The sequence below is a fragment of the Ricinus communis genome, chromosome 6, assembly GCF_019578655.1.
Source record: "Ricinus communis isolate WT05 ecotype wild-type chromosome 6, ASM1957865v1, whole genome shotgun sequence".
Classification (NCBI taxonomy): domain Eukaryota; kingdom Viridiplantae; phylum Streptophyta; class Magnoliopsida; order Malpighiales; family Euphorbiaceae; genus Ricinus; species Ricinus communis.
The window spans coordinates 26,825,938-26,846,556 of record NC_063261.1 but is presented as its reverse complement, the minus strand read 5'-3'; the positions used below and the strand labels follow the sequence as shown (position 1 = coordinate 26,846,556).

The window sequence follows — 20,619 nt, the reverse complement described above, 5'->3', positions numbered from 1 at the left end:
AATGGAGAAAATGAAATAAATATGTGAAAAACAAAATGGGTATTCTTTACAATAACATTGTAAACCAATTGAAAGGAGCGCGTTTGTTTTGGGTACAAAATGTCACGGGTTCAAATCCTGTCATCCCTACCTATTACTTCGTCTCTGAGTAATAACGAGGGATCAATTGAGATCAATTAAACTTGGCCATACTTAATCTTTTATTTTTATCATATTATATATGATAGTATAGGCACTCAAGATATATTGGAGTAGTTAAAAAAAGAATCTTTTACTTGTTTTTTTGTGATTGGGATAAGAAAGCGCTCTTAGTTCAGTTCGGTAGAACGTGGGTCTCCAAAACCCTATGTCGTAGGTTCAAATCCTACAGAGCGTGATTCTATTCTTGTTTTGTTAAGTCAAATTTTATACAGAAAAAATAGAAGAGCAATCTGAATTTGACCTCCTGTGGATTAAGGAAAAGAAGAGGTAAAAAAAAAAAAAGGTGTTAATTAATTAATTAAAGGTCCAACTGATCACCACGCTTGTATTGTTAATATGCAGTTATGAATAATCCGGCCAAAGTAATAGGAATTAGACCTAAGACAATTCCAAATAGAAAAACTTCAATCATTTCAATTTATTTGAAAAAAAAAGGGGTGTGGGGGGTGTGAAAGAAAGGTAATATCTATATTCATTTAAATCTCGAATAACAAAATATCAATATAAAATTCAATACACAGAGAGAAAAAATTAACACGGTAACACGGTAAACATGATGGAATACTTCTTGAATAATTTTCCTTTTTATAAATTGTTCATTCAATTTATTTCAAATAAGTCGTATCTTGCTCAGACCAATAAATAGAACTGAGGTTATAGTTAAAGCCACTAGTAGAAAACTGAAATAACTAGTTATAGTAAGCATATAGAAACTAAAAAACCTTTTTATACATATACTTGTAAAGCAAAAGTACTTTCTTAAGTTCGATTTTTTGAAAGATAAAAGATACGAAGATGAACAAAAATACCAATTGAAAGAAAAAGTTCAATTGAGCACTTTTTATTTATTTTTATTTATCAATCATTATCATTATATATTATAGACAGCACTCAAAAAATAGAGTGATATGATATAGGTAGAGAAAGAAATCAATTTATCATCTATGACATCCGCTTATATTCTCTTGATTCCGAATCGAGAGATTCCTTAGACAATTATAGAATAAAATAGAAAACTAATATTACAATAATTAAATATTAATTTATTAAATAATTAAATAAATATTAATAAATAAATAAAAAATAAAAAATATTAATAATATTAATAAAAATTAATTAAAAAAAACTATGTTGTATAACTTCATTCAAAAACTTTCTTGGAATCACTACGGAAATTACTAGAAAATAAAAAGAAAAAAATTGGAACATTATTTCTATTTTGATAGTTTCTTTTAGTTTATTTATTTAGTATTTGTATATTTGTATCGTTTTTTACATTTTAAAATGAAAACGGCCCTCTATTTTTCTTTAGAATACCTTTTCCTTTTTACTTTTTTTTTACTTTTTTCTATTTTCATTTTAAATTTGAATTTAACTTATTAGATTTATTAGTTGATTCATTCACGTAATATCTCCAATCCAATACAATAAAATAAGAAGAAAAAAAGTATCGCGCGATCAGATCACTCAAAAAGGAAAATCTTTTTTTTTTTGTTTTTTGTATAACTAGATTCTAAGACTAGTAATTTCAATTATCCTTTTCTTTTCTAGATTTTACATTTTTCGTTCGATATTATATTAATATTAAAACAAAAAAATGTAGTTAAGTATCAAGAAAGACTTTTTAAATCTAACACACAAATACGTGCATCACGAATATTGATTATTACAATTATTTTTTTCTTGTTCTCCTTCTTTCTCTTTCATCGAATATTCTCTACTATTGGTACTTGTTAATTTAATAGATGATTAACCAATTCCTTAAAATGAAAAAAGGGGGGGGGGGGGGGGAGTTGGGTTTCCAACAAAAACTCTTCTATAACCATAAAAGTTTTTGATTTCACATCCATTCACATCTAATTGAATTGCGAAAATATGATAATCTCCTCCATGAATTATTATTGTAACCCGTTGAATTCGCATTTTACCCGACCTTATCTTATGGTACACAGTTCTACAACAACAAGAAAAAGAAAAGAAGAAAGGGATTATCTAAGATTTCATTTCGATACTGATTGAAGTTGCGTTGCTGCGTCAGAAGAAGGATAGCTATACTGATTCGGTATACTTTAAAGAAACCTTTGGTACAATATTGACGATCTCACAAAGATTTAATTTAAGTGAAATTGCATTTATTGTCTCACCTTTTACAGAATCGATTCCTTTTGATTGTACAAGAATATGTGGAGCTCAGTATGTCTGGAAGCACAGGAGAACGTTCTTTTACTTATATTATTACCAGTATTCAATATTGGGTCATTCATAGCATTACTATACCTTCCCTATTCATTGCAGGTTGGTTATTTGTCAGCACGGGTTTAGCTTATGATGTATTTGGGAGCCCTCGTCCAAATAAATATTTTATAGAGAGCTGATAGGGAATTTCATTAATAACTGGCCGTTTTGATCCTTTGGAACAACTCGATGAATTTAGTAAATCTTTTTAGGAGGCCCAATGACCATAGATCGAACCTATCCAATTTTCACAGTATGATGGTTGACTGTTCACGGACTAGCTGTACCTACTTTTTTTTTGGGTCAATATCAGCAATGCAGTTCATCCAACGCTAAATCTAATCCCAATTAATTATAAAACTAATGTTGAATTGAATCGTACCAGTCTCTACTGGGGGTTATTACTCATTTTTGTACTTGCTGTTTTATTTTCTAATTATTTCTTCAATTAATAAAAGAAAATAAAATAGTAGAATAATAAATAAGAATAGGAATTCTCTTATCCCATCGGAAGGATATCATCTAATAATTATCTATGACTGTTTATGTCTCTAGCACGACCACTTGATTAAATGTGGAAGGAAGTGGGATAAATGGCCGATACTACTGGAAGAATTCCCCTTTGGATAATAGGTACTGTAACTGGTATTCTTGTGATCGGTTTAATATGCATTTTCTTTTATGGTTCATATTCCGGATTGGGTTCATCCCCGTAAGTAGTAAGTAATCGGGTGAACTGAGTTGTAGACATGAAAGCGTAAGAACTCAATGGACCCCCGCCTTTCTCTGTCTGATTCGAGGCCGAGGGGGTCCATAATAATCATAATACTTTATTCATATTTTTTACGTAAAAAATCAATTTTATACGTATAAAATTGAAAAGGAAGTTATGATAAACCTAGAAAAAACAGAAGCTAAGAATAGTAATCTTTGAGAAATGTGATCAAGAATCGTTATTATTTTGACACAAGAAAGGGATGTGGAAAACTCCTTTTCTTGTGTCGAAGACCAGGAGGACGAATAAAAAAAATAATACTTCCTAGAATCCTTTGTTCTCCCTCATTTAGCCTTTGCTTTTCCTCTTACTTATCTTATGCTTAGTATCTAGTCAAATGGGATTCTATTAGAATAGAAAAAAGCTATCGATGCACTCTATGACAGTTAAATCGGACAATAATAAGATAACCACACTGCTCCTGTTTTATTTAGATTCAAAAAAATTAGATTAAAAAAACACAAAAAGGGGGATAAAGTCAAATAGTCTTCTTACCAATATACATATTATGACTAGAAATGCGGTACAAATAATTCAAAAAATCTGGTATAAAAAAATTTAAAATTTTTAAAAAGCAAAGAGCTTTTAAGTTTTTTTTGATCATATATAATTACCAACTGTTATTCATTTTAAGAACTTGATGTTGATAAATTTACAAATCTAGAAATTCACTTCGGACAATTGAACCTTCTCAAACTGTTTCTTTTTAAGAACTAAAAAGATTTGTGCCAAAATAATCGATGCCAAGAAGAACAAAAGGCCTTGGGCACATAATGGGTCTTGAAGTACTATTTCTGAATCCCCCTGACCAAATCCACCCACATTAGGATTACTCGTTAATGGTTGATCAAGTTTGATGGATTCGCCTTCTGAAACAAGAAGTTATGGTCCTGGAGGTATAATATCAATCACTTGACGTCCCTCTCATGCATCCGTTATGGTTATTTCGTACCCCCCTTTTCTTTTCATATGATTTTGCTTACTATACCTGCTGTTGTAGCATTATAAACCGTATTGTTACTCTTGCTCCCATCGAGATAAATCTGACCCCTTCCTCTGTTTCCGCTTACATATATGGGATATTTTAAAAAGTGAACATCTTTCTTAATGGCGGGGTTCTGAGAAAGGATAGGAAATGTAATTTCACTATATTTCTGACCAAGAACAGGATCTATCACAAGAATATTTTTTTTTGTGGGGCGATAACTCTGAAAAGACAGATTTCCCATCTTTTCTTTCATCTCTGGCGAAATACGATTAGGAGGGGCTACATTCAAAGCCCCCTTTTTACCATTAGCAAGAACTTGTTTCATTTGCATATCATAAGGAATTGAACGAATCGCTTCAAACGATGTCGAAGTACCGTTTGTGGAACTTCAATATCCACGGGTTTATTAGCTAAATGAAAATTGGCACATACAATACAACCAGTTGCTTCGCGCAGATTTTCATAACCCTGTTGTGCAAAAATGGGATATGCATTTGAAATGGATGCCCAAGTTATTATATATATCATGAGCGATATGGAAATAGAACGAGTAATCTCTTGCTTTATCCAAGAAAAGTTCTTTCTAGTTTGCATGGTCCAATCATTGATTATGAAAATTTCTACAATAAAATTAGGTAGTTCGCTAGTATAGTTCCCTATCCACGATACTGCTATTTACTAAATTTTTTTTACTAAAATAGAAAATATAGGAAGAGAATCCCTTGGATGTATAGAAAAAGAAATATATATATATATATATATATATATATATATATATATATATATATATATATATAAATAGAGTAAGATTTTGTTTGATAGTAAGATTTTGAATGTTTTGCTTTTGTATTTTGTACAAAATAACAAACATTCTAATTGGATTCATGGATCATTTTTTAGTCATTCATTGAATGATAAATCACTACAAGTGACGGAGATACGCAATTTAAATAACAGAAAATTAAATATTTAAAAATTGTATCGAGGATGATTGGAAGAGTGGAAACAAGACCAGATATAATTTGATCATTATGAGCAAAACTAAAATCTTTGTAGACCGAGCCAATCATTAGTTTCCAACCATGGGGTGAATGGAATCCTATACATAAATCGGTTAATAAAAGAATGAAAAAAGCTTTTATTGTGTCGCTTAAATTATATAGGAATTCTTGAACCCAAGAATTAAGAATAATAAGTTTTTTATTACTTAAAATAGAATAACCACTTAGAATAACGAAACATATTATATTTGTCGAGAAGTGCAAAATCGTATAGATATAATCCTCATTCTGCATCTTGATCAATTAGATTGTTTCTTTGTGAATTCCGATACGAAACTTTTGTAGATGTGTTTCCGGATATTCCTTTATCATTTCGTCCAAGCGAACGAGTTCCTTTAATTCTATAAACTTTTCTAGAATACTTTTTCTTGAATATCATTTACAAAAGTTTCGGATTTACTAGTACTACACCAATTAATAACCCAAGATTCCAAACTTTTAATAAATAAAAAAGAGATCCACCAGGGCAAAAAAAAACTATAGCTGTAAGATATAGAAAGGGAATAAATGTTTTTCTTTTCATTTTTTTGTCTGTGAATTTTTAATGAACCCATCTCCATATGATCTAATATTTTTATCAAGCATAAGTTCTATTATGAGGCTTTGAACTTATAAATCTATTCCCTATTTTTTATTTGTGAGTCAGCGGTTAGTCCTTGAATTTTGAAAGAATACAAAAAAGAATTGTTTCTAGGTATCTTAATTGCTCAAATTCAGATTTCTAGATGAAAGAACTCCGTTCTATCAACAAAACAAATATTTCGAAAAAAAAATAGCCAACTTACCCATATTCCACAGGAATAATTTAGAAAGATTTTTGAAGAATTTTGTGATGTGATAATAAAAAATGAGTGGCAAAAGCAAAATAAGACAAAAAAGTTATCATTCTAGGTGGTCCAGCCCTTTGTTCATTAGGGAGGACAAAAAGAAAGATAACAAGAAACGTCGAGAAAGGAAAGATAATTTACAAGATACGATCTATCCATATATAATGTATCAATTTCAAATATTGAAAATTCAAAATTAAAAGAGAATTTCTTTATTCTATAGTTTATTCCAAAATTCCTTATTTTGATCTATGAGATGGGTCTATTATTTCGATTTATTACTTGTTTTGTTACTAAATTTATTGAATATTAAAATTGAATTTAGATACGCATAAAAAATGTTTGATTTTATTTTAGAATTGTTCCGTATATATATATGTATATATATATATATATATATATATATATATATATATATATATATATATAATATATCTTCTTTGGTTCATCAATATTATATTGTGAAATTTCAGTTAAGTTATGCTATAACTATAAAAAAATGAAGACTCTTGGATTTTTTCGTTCCTGTTAAGAAAATGTTCATTCTTCAGCTCATTTCAAAATACTTCAATTGGTACACGTAAAAAATTGGCCAATTCTGCTACCTTTTGCTCAATCTCTCATGGAGTCAAATTCTCATCAGTACGAGTCAAAGGAATGACCCTCGGCCTCTGGTTTCCATATAAAGGACACGCCGAGCAAAAATACCCTCTTTCACTTCTATTCTAATAGACTGAATATCCTTCATAAGGAATCAAAGGAAGATGCGACGATTTTTTTCAGGGAATCCCCAGCGAAAAATACACACTATTCCTTCTTTTTTATCGAATCGATCATAACCACTACCTACATTCCACAAAATTGGGCACCATAAATAAGAACTAATAAATAGACCGGCGATCCCATAGAAAGACATCACGATCCCTTGTGGAAAAAAAATTATTTGCTGAGACGGAAATAAAGATATTAAATTTCTGCCAAGATAACTGGAAATTCCAACCAATAAAAAACCCAATTAATCTAAAAAAAGTATAAAGGCCCAGCAGAAATTACTTGTTTTGTGAGACCCCGCTATAAATTCTATCCATATACGTTCTAATCGCCAACTCATACTAGATCCAATTATTTTTTATTTGAAGCGGGAGACTAGCCCAAATGAATTTGACTTTTTTTTTCCGAAGTAACTTTCATCAACTCGGATTATTCTGGTGTGAATCTTTAGGAGGAATTCATCGAATTCGTTAGATTAAAAAAAAGAGAGCTCAGCCCATAGGATCCCCTATCTGCACATATATAAAAATATCAGCTTTGCTTTGCATTTCTTTCAGGCATCCGCCATAGTTTCGATTTATTTTCAAGTAGTCCATTTACTTATATATCATATATCATATTTACGCTTGCATAAGAACCCTTTCATTTTCATTTACGTTCGAAGGGAGCTGCTCGTATGTTATATCATATTATACTAAACTAAAGAGATATATGTATTATATTTGTATTATATTATGAGTCTAAGTCTTGAAAAAAAGAAAGAAATGAAATCTACCCCCATTAGACCTAATTGGATCTAAAAAACCTTGTTTTTTTGAACATGAAGAGATAAGGAAGCCATCGCAATTGCCGAAAATACTAAGCCTACTAAAAGGCACAAAAATGGAGGGTAAGCTGTTGAGAATTGTCATAGAATGGGCACCTCGATTTAATATTTGTACCTATTATTTAATTTTTTTATTATATATTATATTATTTTTAATATTTTATTATATTTTTAATATTTTAATATATATTTAATATGTATTTAATATATTAATTTTTTTATTTTTTATTTTAATATATTTATCTATTTTCATTATTTTTTTATTATTATAATTATTTTTTATTATTAATTATTATTTTATTCTATTAATTTAATAATTTAAATTAATAATAATTATATTTATATTAATTATTCTATTATTAGTTATTTATTAATTATTTAGTTATTAGAAAGATTTCTTATAATCATTAAAAATCGTATATAATGATACTAAGTATATCTAAGTGAGTATATATAATTTAATAAAGAGCAAAGAATATAGAACTAACTAAATGACTTATTCATATTTCTACATGAAATATGATAATCCATTTATTTGTCATTCTTCTTTTATTATCTTTTTTTTTTCTTGTCTTATAACTTTCATTTTTCTTTTTTTATTTTTTTAACTTTACTTTAATAGAAAATATTTTAATATATTTAATATAAAATAAAAAATAAAGAGTTTTTCCGATTATAAATTCCCTCAAAATTCGTTATAATTTAGAATCCGTCGATTTTTTTTAGTAAAAAAAAAAAGGATTCCCAGGAGATATATAAATATGCAAGACTCTATATTTTCTATGCATAGGTAAGAAAAGAACATGAAATTCGTTTTATTTATTATACCTTGCCCATTTTTTCACGAAAAAAAGAATTCACTCTTTTTCTTGTTGACAGAGGTTTCTTAATTAGTAATCAGAAATATCGGAAAAAAAAATTATCTACATGATTCTTTCTACAATTTACTCTTATGTTATGTCACAAAAAAAATCAAAAAAATTAATTTTTCCTTTGATTCTGCTTAAAAAAAATACTTGCTCGCCAAAAATAAAAATGAATTAACTAATTTAAATTTAATTAACTCATTTTTATTTTTAATTCAGTAATTTAATTTAATATTTAATTAATATAGCTTCAGACTCTATTTGATTTATGATTCAAATGAAAGAAATCGTGGAGCTGAAGTAACTCATTCAGAACGCCTTTTAACGGATTACGTGGTACGATTGAATTGAATAAGCCCTTATGGAATAAAAATTCGGCTGATTGTGAACTTTCAGGTACTGTCTTATTCAATGTTTGTTCAATTACTCTTTTTACCTGCAAATGCAATATAGGCATTAGGTTCAGCAATAATGATATCCCCCAACATACCAAAACTAGTAGTCACCCCGCCTGTTGTAGGAGATGTAAGGATTGATACATAAAATAACTTTTTATTCGATTGATAATCATATAAAGCAGAAGATATTTTAGCCATTTGCATCAAGCTCAAACTTCCTTCTTGCATGCGTGCTCCTCCGGAAGCACACACTAAAATAAGAGGTAAAAATTTATTGGTAGCATACTCGATCAAACGAGTGATTTTCTGGCCTACTACAGATCCTATACTACCCCCCATAAACTGAAAATCCATAACCCTAATTGCTATGGGAATGTCGTTTAGTTGACCTGTGCCTGTTTAAACGGCCTCGGTTAATCCTGTCTTTCTTTGATAAGAATTAATACAATCTTTATAAGGTTCCTCTTCTGAATGAAATTCAATGGGATCCAGAGATACCATATCTTCATCCATAGGATCCCATGTGCCTAGGTCAATCGAAAGTTCAATTCTATCTTAACTACTCATTTTCAAATGATATCCACATTGTTCACAAATATTCATTCTTGACTTAAAAAATTTCTTATAATTTAATCCATAACAATGTTGGCATTGAACCCACAAATGCTTGTATTTTTGAGTTATAGTTATATCGAGATCATTAAAACTTTCTCTTCTAGTTAAATCGCTACCATTCGTACTAGTTCTTAGACTGGAACTCTCGCTTTCATTACTATTTCCACTTTCACCACAAAAGTAACTATGAATGGAACTTTTGCCGTAATTGTAACTGCCAGTTAAAATATAACTATCAATACAGACTTGAGAACGAAGATAACTGTCAATGAAACTATTGATGTAATTCTTCCAACTATATTTAATATCATACATATAATGATCATAGTTGGAATCGCCACTCCTAGACCCATTATTCAGAGAACTAGAATTTCAATAACTATAAAAATAACTTTCTAATTCACTCAAAAAAGAATGATCAGTGTCAATCTCAAAAACTTGATTTTCAATATCAAAATATATGGAATAACTATCCCTATTATTATCCCTAACTAAAAAAGTTTCATCAGCGTCGAAATTCCAAATGTCTCTAGCGCCGACTAAACGATCAACATTACTGTAACTAGAGCTGTCACTATTACTCCAATTACGGGTGTTTTTATTTGTATCATTTAGAATCGGGTCTTCGCTTACACTGGTATTTTCAAGAGGACTGAAACTATCTATCGATTGACTTAGCCTACACCTGTATCCTAATTCCACATTGGATATGATCGAATTGAACCACCGTTTTTCCATGGAACTTTCTTTCTTGCTGCTATTTATATTTAAATAAATAGATGAATAGTCATTCGATGAAAAATCATTGAAATATTTCATTTCCTCTCTATATAAGTATATAGATTCGATTACTAGGATTATTAACTAATAGGGGGGGGTATTAAAAAAATGCTTATCTTTTGCTTTTTTGGTAAGAACTTGGAGTATCGCTTCACTCTATATGATATGTTTATGTCGGAATCCCGTTTTCCATTATTTTTCAATCAAAATAAGTCTGTCTAAATAGAAATAGAAAAGGAATTTGTTATATTGTGTCAAATTCGTATCGAGAAAAGTAATATTTCTCTTCTTCTAAAAAAAACCATTTTTTATAAAATCATGTCTATTAATCTATTATTAAGTTTCTATTCCAACACGGAATGAAAAGGACAATATACAGGATGGGTAGAAGAAGTTGTGATACTGGGCTCGACCTATGATCCAAAACTAGGGAATATAAAAGAATACACCAATCCTATAGATCCTTAGGATTAATTGTGGATCCAAAATAACAATAGAAAGGTTTGAGTTGCTTAGTCTTATTTTTTTTTAAATCTTGTATATTTAGTTAAATATGTATCTATAAAAAATATATACATATACGAAATATATACATATACAATAGGATCCTTGTATGTATTAGGATCTTTGTATTCGGCTCAATCCTTTTAGTAAAAGATTGGGCCGAGTTTAATTGCAATTCAATTAAGAGAACGAACATCAATTAGTAGATCACAAAGTATCCATTGTTGGGAAATCAAATGTAATCTCCTTCCATATTTCACAAGCAGCAGCTAATTCAGGACTCCATTTGCCAACTTCGCAGATAATTTCATTACCCTCGCGAGCAAGATCATGTCCCTCATTACGAGCTTGTACACATGCTTCTAGAGCTACTCGATTAGCTACGACACCGGGTGCATTTCCCCAAGGGTGCCCTAAAGTTCCTCCACCGAGTTATAGTACAAAATCATCTCCAAAGATCTCGGTCAGAGCAGGCATATGCTAAACGTGAATACCCCCTGAAGCTACAGGCAGAACACCAGGTAGAGAGACCCAATCTTGGGTGAAATAAATACCGCGAATTCGATCTTTTTCAATAAAATCATCACGCAATAAATCAACAAAGCCCAGAGTGATGTCTTTTTCCCCTTCAAGTTTACCTACTACGGTACCAGCGTGAATATGATCTCCACTAGACATATGTAACACCTTGGCTAGTACATGAAAATGCATACCATGATTTTTCTGTCTATCAATAACTGCATGCATTGCGCGGTGAATGTGAAGAAGTAAACCATTATCTCGGCAATAATGAGCCAAGGTAGTATTTGCAGTGAATCCCCCTGTTAAGTAGTCATGCATTACGATAGGAACTCCTAATTCTCTGGCAAATACAGCCCTTTTGAGCATTTTTTCGCATGTACCTGCAGTAGCATTCAAATAATGTCCTTTGATTTCACCTGTTTCAGCCTGTGCTTTATAAATTGCTTAGGCACAAAATAAGAAACGGTCTCTTCAACGCATAAATGGTTGGGAGTTCACGTTCTCATCATCTTTGGTAAAATCAAGTCCACCGCGTAGACATTCATAAACTGCTCTACCGTAATTCTTAGCGGATAGCCCCAATTTAGGTTTAATAGTACAATCCAATAGAGGGCAACCATACTTGTTCAATTTATCTCTCTCAACTTGGATGCCATGAGGCGGCCCTTGGAAAGTTTTAGTATAAGCAGGAGGGATTCACAAATCCTCCAGACGTAGGGCGCGTAGGGCTTTGAACCCAAATACATTACCCACAATGGAAGTAAACATGTTAGTAACAGAACCTTCTTCAAAAAGGTCTAAGGGGTAAGCTACATAAGCAATAAATTGATTTTCTTCTCCGGCAACAGGCTCAATGTGGTAGCATCGTCCTTTATAACGATCAAGACTGGTAAGCCCATCGGTCCACATAGTTGTCCATGTACCAGTAGAAGATTCAACAGCTACTGTAGCTCTTGCTTCCTCAAGCGGAACTCCAGGTTGAGGAGTTACTCGGAATGCTACCAAGATATTAGTATCTTTGGTTTCATATTCAGGAGTATAATAAGTCAATTTATAATCTTTAACACCAGCCTTGAACCCAACACTTGCTTTAGTCTCTGTTTGTGGTGACATAAGTCCCTCCCTACAACTCATGAATTAAGAATTCTCACAACAATAAGGTCTACTCGACATGAATTAGGAGTTAATAGAACCTTTCACAAGAATCTTTCACAAAGTTATCAACCAAATATTATCAACTAATCAGAATTTTTTATTAGACCATGGTATTTGATTCACCAAATACATCATTATTGTATACTCTTTCATATCTATGGCGCAACCCAATCCTTTTTTTTTCAAGTTTCTAATCCTTAACTTTTTTGAATCGAAATATCTAAATAATAAGAAATTTCCTCTTGACAGTGATATATGTTGTATATGTAAATCCGAGATGTGAAAATTGGCAGAATTCATCTATGAAAAAAAGAAAAGAATAATAATAGCTAGGTGTAAGTCGATATGCTGAAATAAAAGAAGAAGGGCCCATGAAATAATTAATGAATCATAAGTTCAGGTTCGAATTCCATAGAAAATACGAATAGTATTATATATAATGATAGACAAATGAAAGGCTTCCTAAAGCCTTTTTTTTATGTTTCTTATGCATCCACTTACTTAATATTCTTAATATTTACTTAATATTTATTTATATTTTAAAAATGAGTTAGTTAAACTTGAAAACTCACCCATTGAAAGTAAGTAAACAATTGAATTGGACTTGTTAGCTAGTATCAACGAAATCCAGTACTAACATCCATTTTTTCTTTTTTACTGAATTAATCGATCAACTTGCCATCAAACATTTATTTTGGACTAGAAAATTTTGAAAAAAAAAAATTTCGACATCTTTTTTTATTATTTTTATTATTTTATTATGAGAATCAATCCTACTATTTTTGGTCCACACTTGAAAAAAAGAACCTAGGGTGCATCACTCAAATCATTGGGCCAATGCTAGATGTAGCTTTTCCCCCGGGAAAGATGCCTAATATTTACAACGCTCTGGTAGTTAAAGGTCGGGATACTGTTGGTCAAGAAATTAATGTGACTTGTGAAGTACAACAATTATTAGGAAATAATCGAGTTCGGGCTGTAGCTATGAGTGCTACAGACGGTCTAATGAGAGAAATGGAAGTGATTGACTCAGGAGATCCTCTCAATATTCCAGTCGGCGGAGTGACTCTACGAATGAATTTTCAATATGCTTGGAGAACCTGTTGATGATTTAGATCCTATAGATACTCGCGTAACATCCTCTATTCATAGATCTGCACCTGCCTTTGAGACAGGAATTAAAGTAGTAGATCTGTTAGCCCCTTATCGTCGTGGAGGAAAAATCAGACTATTCGGGGGAGCTGGAGTGGGTAAAACAGTACTTATTATGGAATTAATCAACAACATTGTGAAAGCTCATGGGGGCGTATCCGTATTTGGCGGAGTTGGCGAACGTACTCATGAAGGAAATGATCTTTACATGGAAATGAAAGAATCTGGAGTAATTAATGAAGAAAATATTATAGAATCAAAAGTAGCTCTAGTCTATAGTTAGATGAACGAACCCCCGAGAGCTCTTATGAGAGTTGGCTTAATTGCCCTAACTATGGCAGAATATTTCTGAGATGTTAATGAACATGACATATTTCTATTTATCGACAATATCTTCCGTTTCGTCCAAGCAGGATCCGAAGTATCCGCCTTATTAGGTAGAATGCCTTTTGCTGTGGGTTATCAACCTACCCTTAGTATCGAAATGGGTTCTTTACAAGAACGAATTACTTCTATAAAAGAAGGGTCCATAACTTCTATTCAAGCAGTTTATGTACCTGCGGACGATTTGACTGACCCTGCTCCTGCCACGACATTTGCACATTTAGATGCTACTATTGTACTATCAAGAGGATTAGCTGCTAAAGGTATCTATCCAGCAGTAGATCCTTTAGATTCAACGTCAACTATGCTCCAACCTCAGATCGTTGGTGAGGAACATTATGAAACTACGCAAAGAGTTAAGCAAACTTTACAACGTTACAAAGAACTTCAAGACATTATAGCTATCCTTGGGTTAGACGAGTTATCAAAAGAGGATCGCTTAACTGTAGCAAGAGCACGAAAAATTGAGCGTTTCTTATCATAAACCTTTTTTGTAGCAGAAGTATTTACGGGTTCCCCGAGAAAATATATCGGTTTAGCAGAAACTATTAGAGGATTTAAATTGATCCTTTCTGGAGAATTAGATAGTCTACCTGAGCAGGCCTTTTATTTGGTAGGTAATATTGATGAAGCTACTACGAAGGCTACGAATTTAGAAATGGAGAACAACTTGAAGAAATGACCTTAAATCTTTGTTTACTGACCCCAAATCGAATTGTTTAGGATTCAGAAGTGAAAGAAATCATTTTATCTACTAATAGTGGACAAATTGGCATATTATCAAATCATGCGCCTATTGCCACAGCAGTCGATATCGGTATTTTGAGAATACACCTTAATGACCAATGGTTAACGATGGCTCTGATGGGTGGTTTTGCTAGAATAGGCAATAATGAGATTATTATTTTAGTAAACGATGCAGAGAAGGGTAGTAACATTGATCCACAAGAAGCTCAAAAAAATCTTGAAATAGCAGAAGCTAACTTGAGAAAGGCGAAAGGCAAGAGACAAATAATTGAGGCAAATCTAGCTCTCAGACGAGCTAGGGTACGTGTAGAGGCTATCAATGTGATTTTGTAACTATAAATAATTAGTAGAGTAGGTGCGTCCGAATAATAAGCAGAAGTTCTGTTTATACACCTTTTTTTTTATTTTGCCAATTGAATAGAATCATAAGTATAATCAGATTCTAATACAATAAATGTGTTTTCAATTCAAAAATGAAATAGAATGGAACGAAAAAGATAAAAAATCACTAAACTAAGGTGGGTAAAAACATTTATTAGATAGCATTGATTCTGATATCTAATAATTTGTACCTACTATTGGATTTGAACCAATGACTCCCGCTGTATGAAAGCAATACTCTAATCGCTGAGTTAAGTAGGTCATTTATCATCCCAAAGATAAAGAAGTATAATTCGTTGCATCGACGATTAATTTTAATTATAAATGGAATATTATTTATAAGCAATACGCATTAAAATAAGCAATACCGGTCAAAGAGATCAAAGAAATAGAATAGGATACTGGATCACATAATATTCATCTTGACAAGAAATTATTGACATGATAAAATATGTATCATAAACACAAGGGCTATAACTAAGTTAGGTAGAGCACCTCGTTTACACGCGCGCCAATGCTTTTTTTCCAAGGGAGTCCATCATGTAATCAAAAGACTTATTGAGAAGTCAATGTCTTACTCTATTACTTTTAGGGAAAAGGAGAACAATAGCCTGACACAAAAGGTTCGGTCCAATTTAAGTGCCTTTGCAGACACCCAATAGAACCCTTAAGACCTTGATAAGGTGAATACCCAGTCTATTCAATGCTAGACATAATGAGTATAAGGACCTCAAAAAATTCTCTTTTCGTCCTATCCTATGAACTTTAAGGTGTATGAAGTTTCATATTTGATTCTTTAAGTAGAAGTGGGGCGATGGAGATTCCATTTAACTTAGGTTAATCTAAGCAGAAAGCAGACCTACGTCAGGATAACCCTTCTTTGAAACACTTTGGTAGTGCTCTCGGATCGGAATCCATAAATCAGAGCATGTGGAGCCATCCTCTTATCTTTCTGCCAAGAGAATTATGGTAGACTAACCGATTATTTATATCAGTTAATGAACGAGCCCAATGCAAAAAAATGCATGTTGGGTCTTTGAAAAAGTTCGAATCATTTTGATAATAATCAGTTTGATTTCTTTTACCGAGAAGATCTACGGTTCGAGTCCGTATAGCCCTAAACAAAAATAAAGAAAATTCAAATAAAAATAAAAATAAATAAAAATGAAAAAAATTTAAATAAAAATATAAATAAAAAATAAAAATTCCTAATAGAATTTAGAAATTCTAAACAAAAAAATAAAAAATTGAGAATTCCCTTTTGAATTTCCCTTTTTTAGAGCGAATCAAAAGTGAAGTGAAAAGAAAAGGCGAGAGGAAAGAAGTAAACATAATGTAAAAATTATAGTCAATGAATCTTGAAACGAAACATGTACCAAAGAAAACAAAGAAAAATGGGTGATTGAATCAAAATAAATTATTGTTTTGATTAACCGATTATGGATAAGTTTGGAAGTCATTCCAATTCGACTTGACTAATCTAATATATTTTTCGCAGTCATAGGAGTGCGCCTATGTTTCTGATTTACGAATATGATATATTCTGGGCATTTCTAATAATATCAAGTGTTATTCCTATTTTAGCATTTCTAAATTCCGGAGTTTTATCCCCAATTAGCAAAGGGCCAGAGAAACTTTCTAGTTATGAATCGGGGATAGAACCAATAGGCGATGCTTGGTTACGATTTCGAATCCGTTATTATATGTTTGCTCTAGTTTTTGTTGTTTTTGATGTTGAAACGGTTTTTCTTTATCCATGGGCAATGAGTTTCGATGTATTGGGGTTATCCGTATTTATAGAAGCTTTAATTTTCATGCTTATCCTAATAATTGGTTCAGTTTATGCATGGAGAAAAGGAGCATTAGGTGGTCTTAGCTCTTGAATATTCTGCAAAAAAAATGAAAAAAAAATAACATTGAGATAGTTATGAATTCCATTGGGTTTCCCTCACTTGATCGAACAACTCAAATTTCAGTTATTTCAACTACATCAAATGATCTTTCAAATTGGTCAAGACTCTCTACTTTATGACCACTTCTCTATGGTAACAGTTGTTGCTTCATTGAATTTGCTTCATTAATAGGCTCACGATTCGACTTTGATCATTATGGATTAGTACCAAGATCTAGTCCTAGACAAGCGGACCTATTTTTAACAGCCGGCACAGTAACCATGAAAATGGCTCCTTCTTTAGTGAGATTATATGAACAAATACCTGAACCAAAATATGTTATTGCTATGGGGGCGTGTACAATTACAGGGGGGATGTTCAGTACCGACTCTTACAGTACTATTCGGGGAGTCGATAAGCTAATTCCTGTAGATGCCTATTTGTCGGGCTGTCCACCTAAACCGGAGGCGGTTATAGATGCTATAACAAAACTTCGTAAAAAACTATCTCGAGAAATTTATGAAGATCGAATTAGGTCTCAACCCGAGAATCGATGTTTTACTACCAATCATAAGTTTACTATTGAACACGCTACTCATACTGGAAATTATGATCAATGATTACTATATCAACCACCGTCTACTTCAAAGATCCCTCCTGAAACATTTTTCAAATATAAAAAAAGGTCAGTATCGTCCCACGAATTAGTAAATTAGAGGAAGAGCTCATTTGCACAGAATAACAAAAAAAGGCAAACCAATCTTCATAAATTTCATCATGAATGTGAAATACTTATATTATACAAAAAATGATTATTAAAATTATTATACAAATAAAAATGCGGGAGGGAGAAAAAAGATGTAGGGTTGTTTGTCTACTTGGCTAGTCAAATACGGACTGGTTCATAGATCTTTGGGTTTTGATTACCAAGGAATAGAGACTTTACAAATAAAGCCCACAGATTGGCATTCCATTGCTTCATTTTATATGTATATGGTTACAATTATTTGCGGTTGCAATGTGCCTATGATGTAGCATCAGTGTTTAGCTAGTATATCATCTTACGAGAATAGAGTATGGTATAGATCAACCAGAAGAAGTATGTATAAAGGTATTTGCCCCAAGGAAGAATCCTAGAATTCCGTCTGTTTTCTGGGTTTGGAAAAGTGCGGATTTTCAAGAAAGGGAATCTTATGATATGTTGGGAATCCTTTATGATAATCATCCGCGTATGAAACGTATCTTAATGCCGGAAAGTTGGATAGGGTGGCCCTTACGTAAAGATTATATTGCTCCTAATTTTTATGAAATACAAGATGCTCATTGAATAATAAGAAACTAATCTTCAGTCTTCCAACTACAAATATTCAAGGACTATTTGTACGCTCTCTTATAGATCAACGGAGTCATTGAAGTTTCATTCATATTATTATGGATATGGATAGACTAAATAAAAAAAAATACAATTAGAGATTCGTTGAATTCTCAAATTTTGAAGATATTGATTTTTGACAAGTCGAGTTAATAGGATGAACTAAACGAATTTTGTATCATGAACTTTGTACCGCGCGCATCCCTTAGATGAGCTCTAAAAAGTCACACAACATAGGAGGGAATTAAGAAATAGAAAAAGAATATGAAATAAAATACAAGGAAATGAAAGAGGATCGGATTCTATTTATATTGTATCTGAGACGAATCTTGGGTATTTCCACCCCTCAACTCCTATCGACTAGACTTTTAGGTCTTTTAACTAACTAAAGTGACTTTAACTTTTCAAGTCTATATGAAGTATTAACATTCTTTTTGATCGAGGGGAGACACATTATGAACAAATCAAATAAAAAAGAAGAGGAGACATAATCTAATTTTTTTACATACTTTTTTATAACATAAACGCTTTACTCATCTAAAAAGGCTATATCTCCAGACATCTAGATGGATAAGTTAAGTATATATCATGATCTATACTATTAATGAATATGTATGTCGATCTATATCAGATCTATGTCAATTAATTTGATATAGTTGTAGAATAGATACTCATACACAAATTAATCATGTGCCAGGAACCAGATTTGAACTGGTGACACAAGGATTTTCAGTCCTTCGCTCTACCAGCTGAGCTATCCTTACCATTTTCAACGCGTCGTCTTCCTCATTTTACTAAACGGCTTTTGTCTATGTCAATTAAAAAAAAGATGAATAAGTATTCTAAAGTCTTATCCAGACCCTGAATGTTTTGTATCTTTAAAAAAATGAATAAAAAGACGACTTCGTAAAGTAAATTTCAGCTCGAATAATGATTTGGATTGTTAATCATTCCATTTTCCCTTGGAATGGGGGTTTCTTGTTTTGCTCAAAGATATTCATTTTTATGTATATCATATCTATCCCAAGACTTGTGAAAAGAAATCCAGCCCGGATATGTTTGTGAAAGAATTGAATGAATGAGAAAGATAACGAAATTTGAACCGTTAACGAAAAGAGAGAATAGGATAAAAATAATAAGGGAGTCGAGCGGGCCTATTTTGTGGATAGAGGGACTTGAACCCTCACGATTTCTAAAGTCGACCCTGTTACTATAAATTTCCTTGTTGTCGATATTGACATGTAGAATGGGACTCTATCTTTATTCTCGTCCGATTAATCAATTATCTATCAGACTATGGAGTGAATGATGTGATCAATTAATATTCAATCCTTTCTTCAACTTGGAATCAATTCAAATCAAAAAAATTCTTTCTTGTTTCATATAAAGATAAAAAATACGGATTCGGCCCCCTATTAATCATCTAAGATATTATTTCAGTACGTATCCATATATATATATATATGGTTATCCTTTACTTTATCCTTTCTGGAATCTGGAATTTTGATGGAAGGATTTCTTTACTTTACTAATGCAACGCAGTCAACTCCATTTGTTAGAACAGCTTCCATTGAGTCTCTGTACCTATCCTTTTTTTTTTATTTTGTCTTTATGAACCTTTGTTTGTTTTCAAAAAATAGGATTTGGCTTAGGATTGCCCATTTTTAATTCCAGGGTTTCTCTGAATTTGAAAGTTATCACTTAGTAGGTTTCCATACCAAGGCTCAATCCAATTAAGTCCGTAGCGTCCACCAATTTCGCCATATCCCCTTTTTTGTTTTGAGATTCAAATCTTATTATTACCCGCCTTTCATTTATATTCTATTAGAACTGTTGAAGTTATTAGATACCGATTCCTATAAAAATTGCTATAACTATAAAAAGTGTTTCCTCTTCTTTTTTTTTCTTGTCTATCTTCTTTCATCTCTATGAGAAATCCTTCTTTAGTCTACTCATAAAGGATTATATCATTTCTCTATCCGCAATTCAATATAGATGTATATATACCACATTTATTATATATACTTCTCTTACTCTCATTCTTTCTCGTGCAATTTTGAATACTCGGACGGTTGATTCTTTTTCTTTTTTCTATATTTTTTCTTTTTTCTATATTCATATTAAGTATGAATAACTAATAATGAAAAGAATAAAAAGTTAATAGTCA

The 20,619-nt window shown here is 31.7% G+C and overlaps 2 non-coding genes and 4 pseudogenes across 2 annotated transcripts; 3 read left to right on the top strand and 3 right to left on the bottom strand.

Moving 5' to 3' along the window:
* Nucleotides 1–302: 302 nt before the first annotated feature.
* Nucleotides 303–376, top strand: TRNAW-CCA. The gene has a single exon. It is a non-coding gene; the product is annotated as a tRNA-Trp (tRNA).
* A 3,397-nt stretch (nucleotides 377–3,773) lies between these two features.
* Nucleotides 3,774–4,793, bottom strand: LOC125370350 (annotated as a pseudogene).
* Nucleotides 4,794–10,874: 6,081 nt separating this feature from the next.
* On the bottom strand, nucleotides 10,875–12,589 carry LOC125370467 (annotated as a pseudogene).
* Nucleotides 12,590–12,770: 181 nt separating this feature from the next.
* Nucleotides 12,771–15,061, top strand: LOC125370468 (annotated as a pseudogene).
* A 2,054-nt stretch (nucleotides 15,062–17,115) lies between these two features.
* On the top strand, nucleotides 17,116–17,846 carry LOC125370380 (annotated as a pseudogene).
* Nucleotides 17,847–19,143: 1,297 nt separating this feature from the next.
* On the bottom strand, nucleotides 19,144–19,216 carry TRNAF-GAA. The gene has a single exon. It is a non-coding gene; the product is annotated as a tRNA-Phe (tRNA).
* Between the last annotated feature and the right edge of the window lie 1,403 nt (nucleotides 19,217–20,619).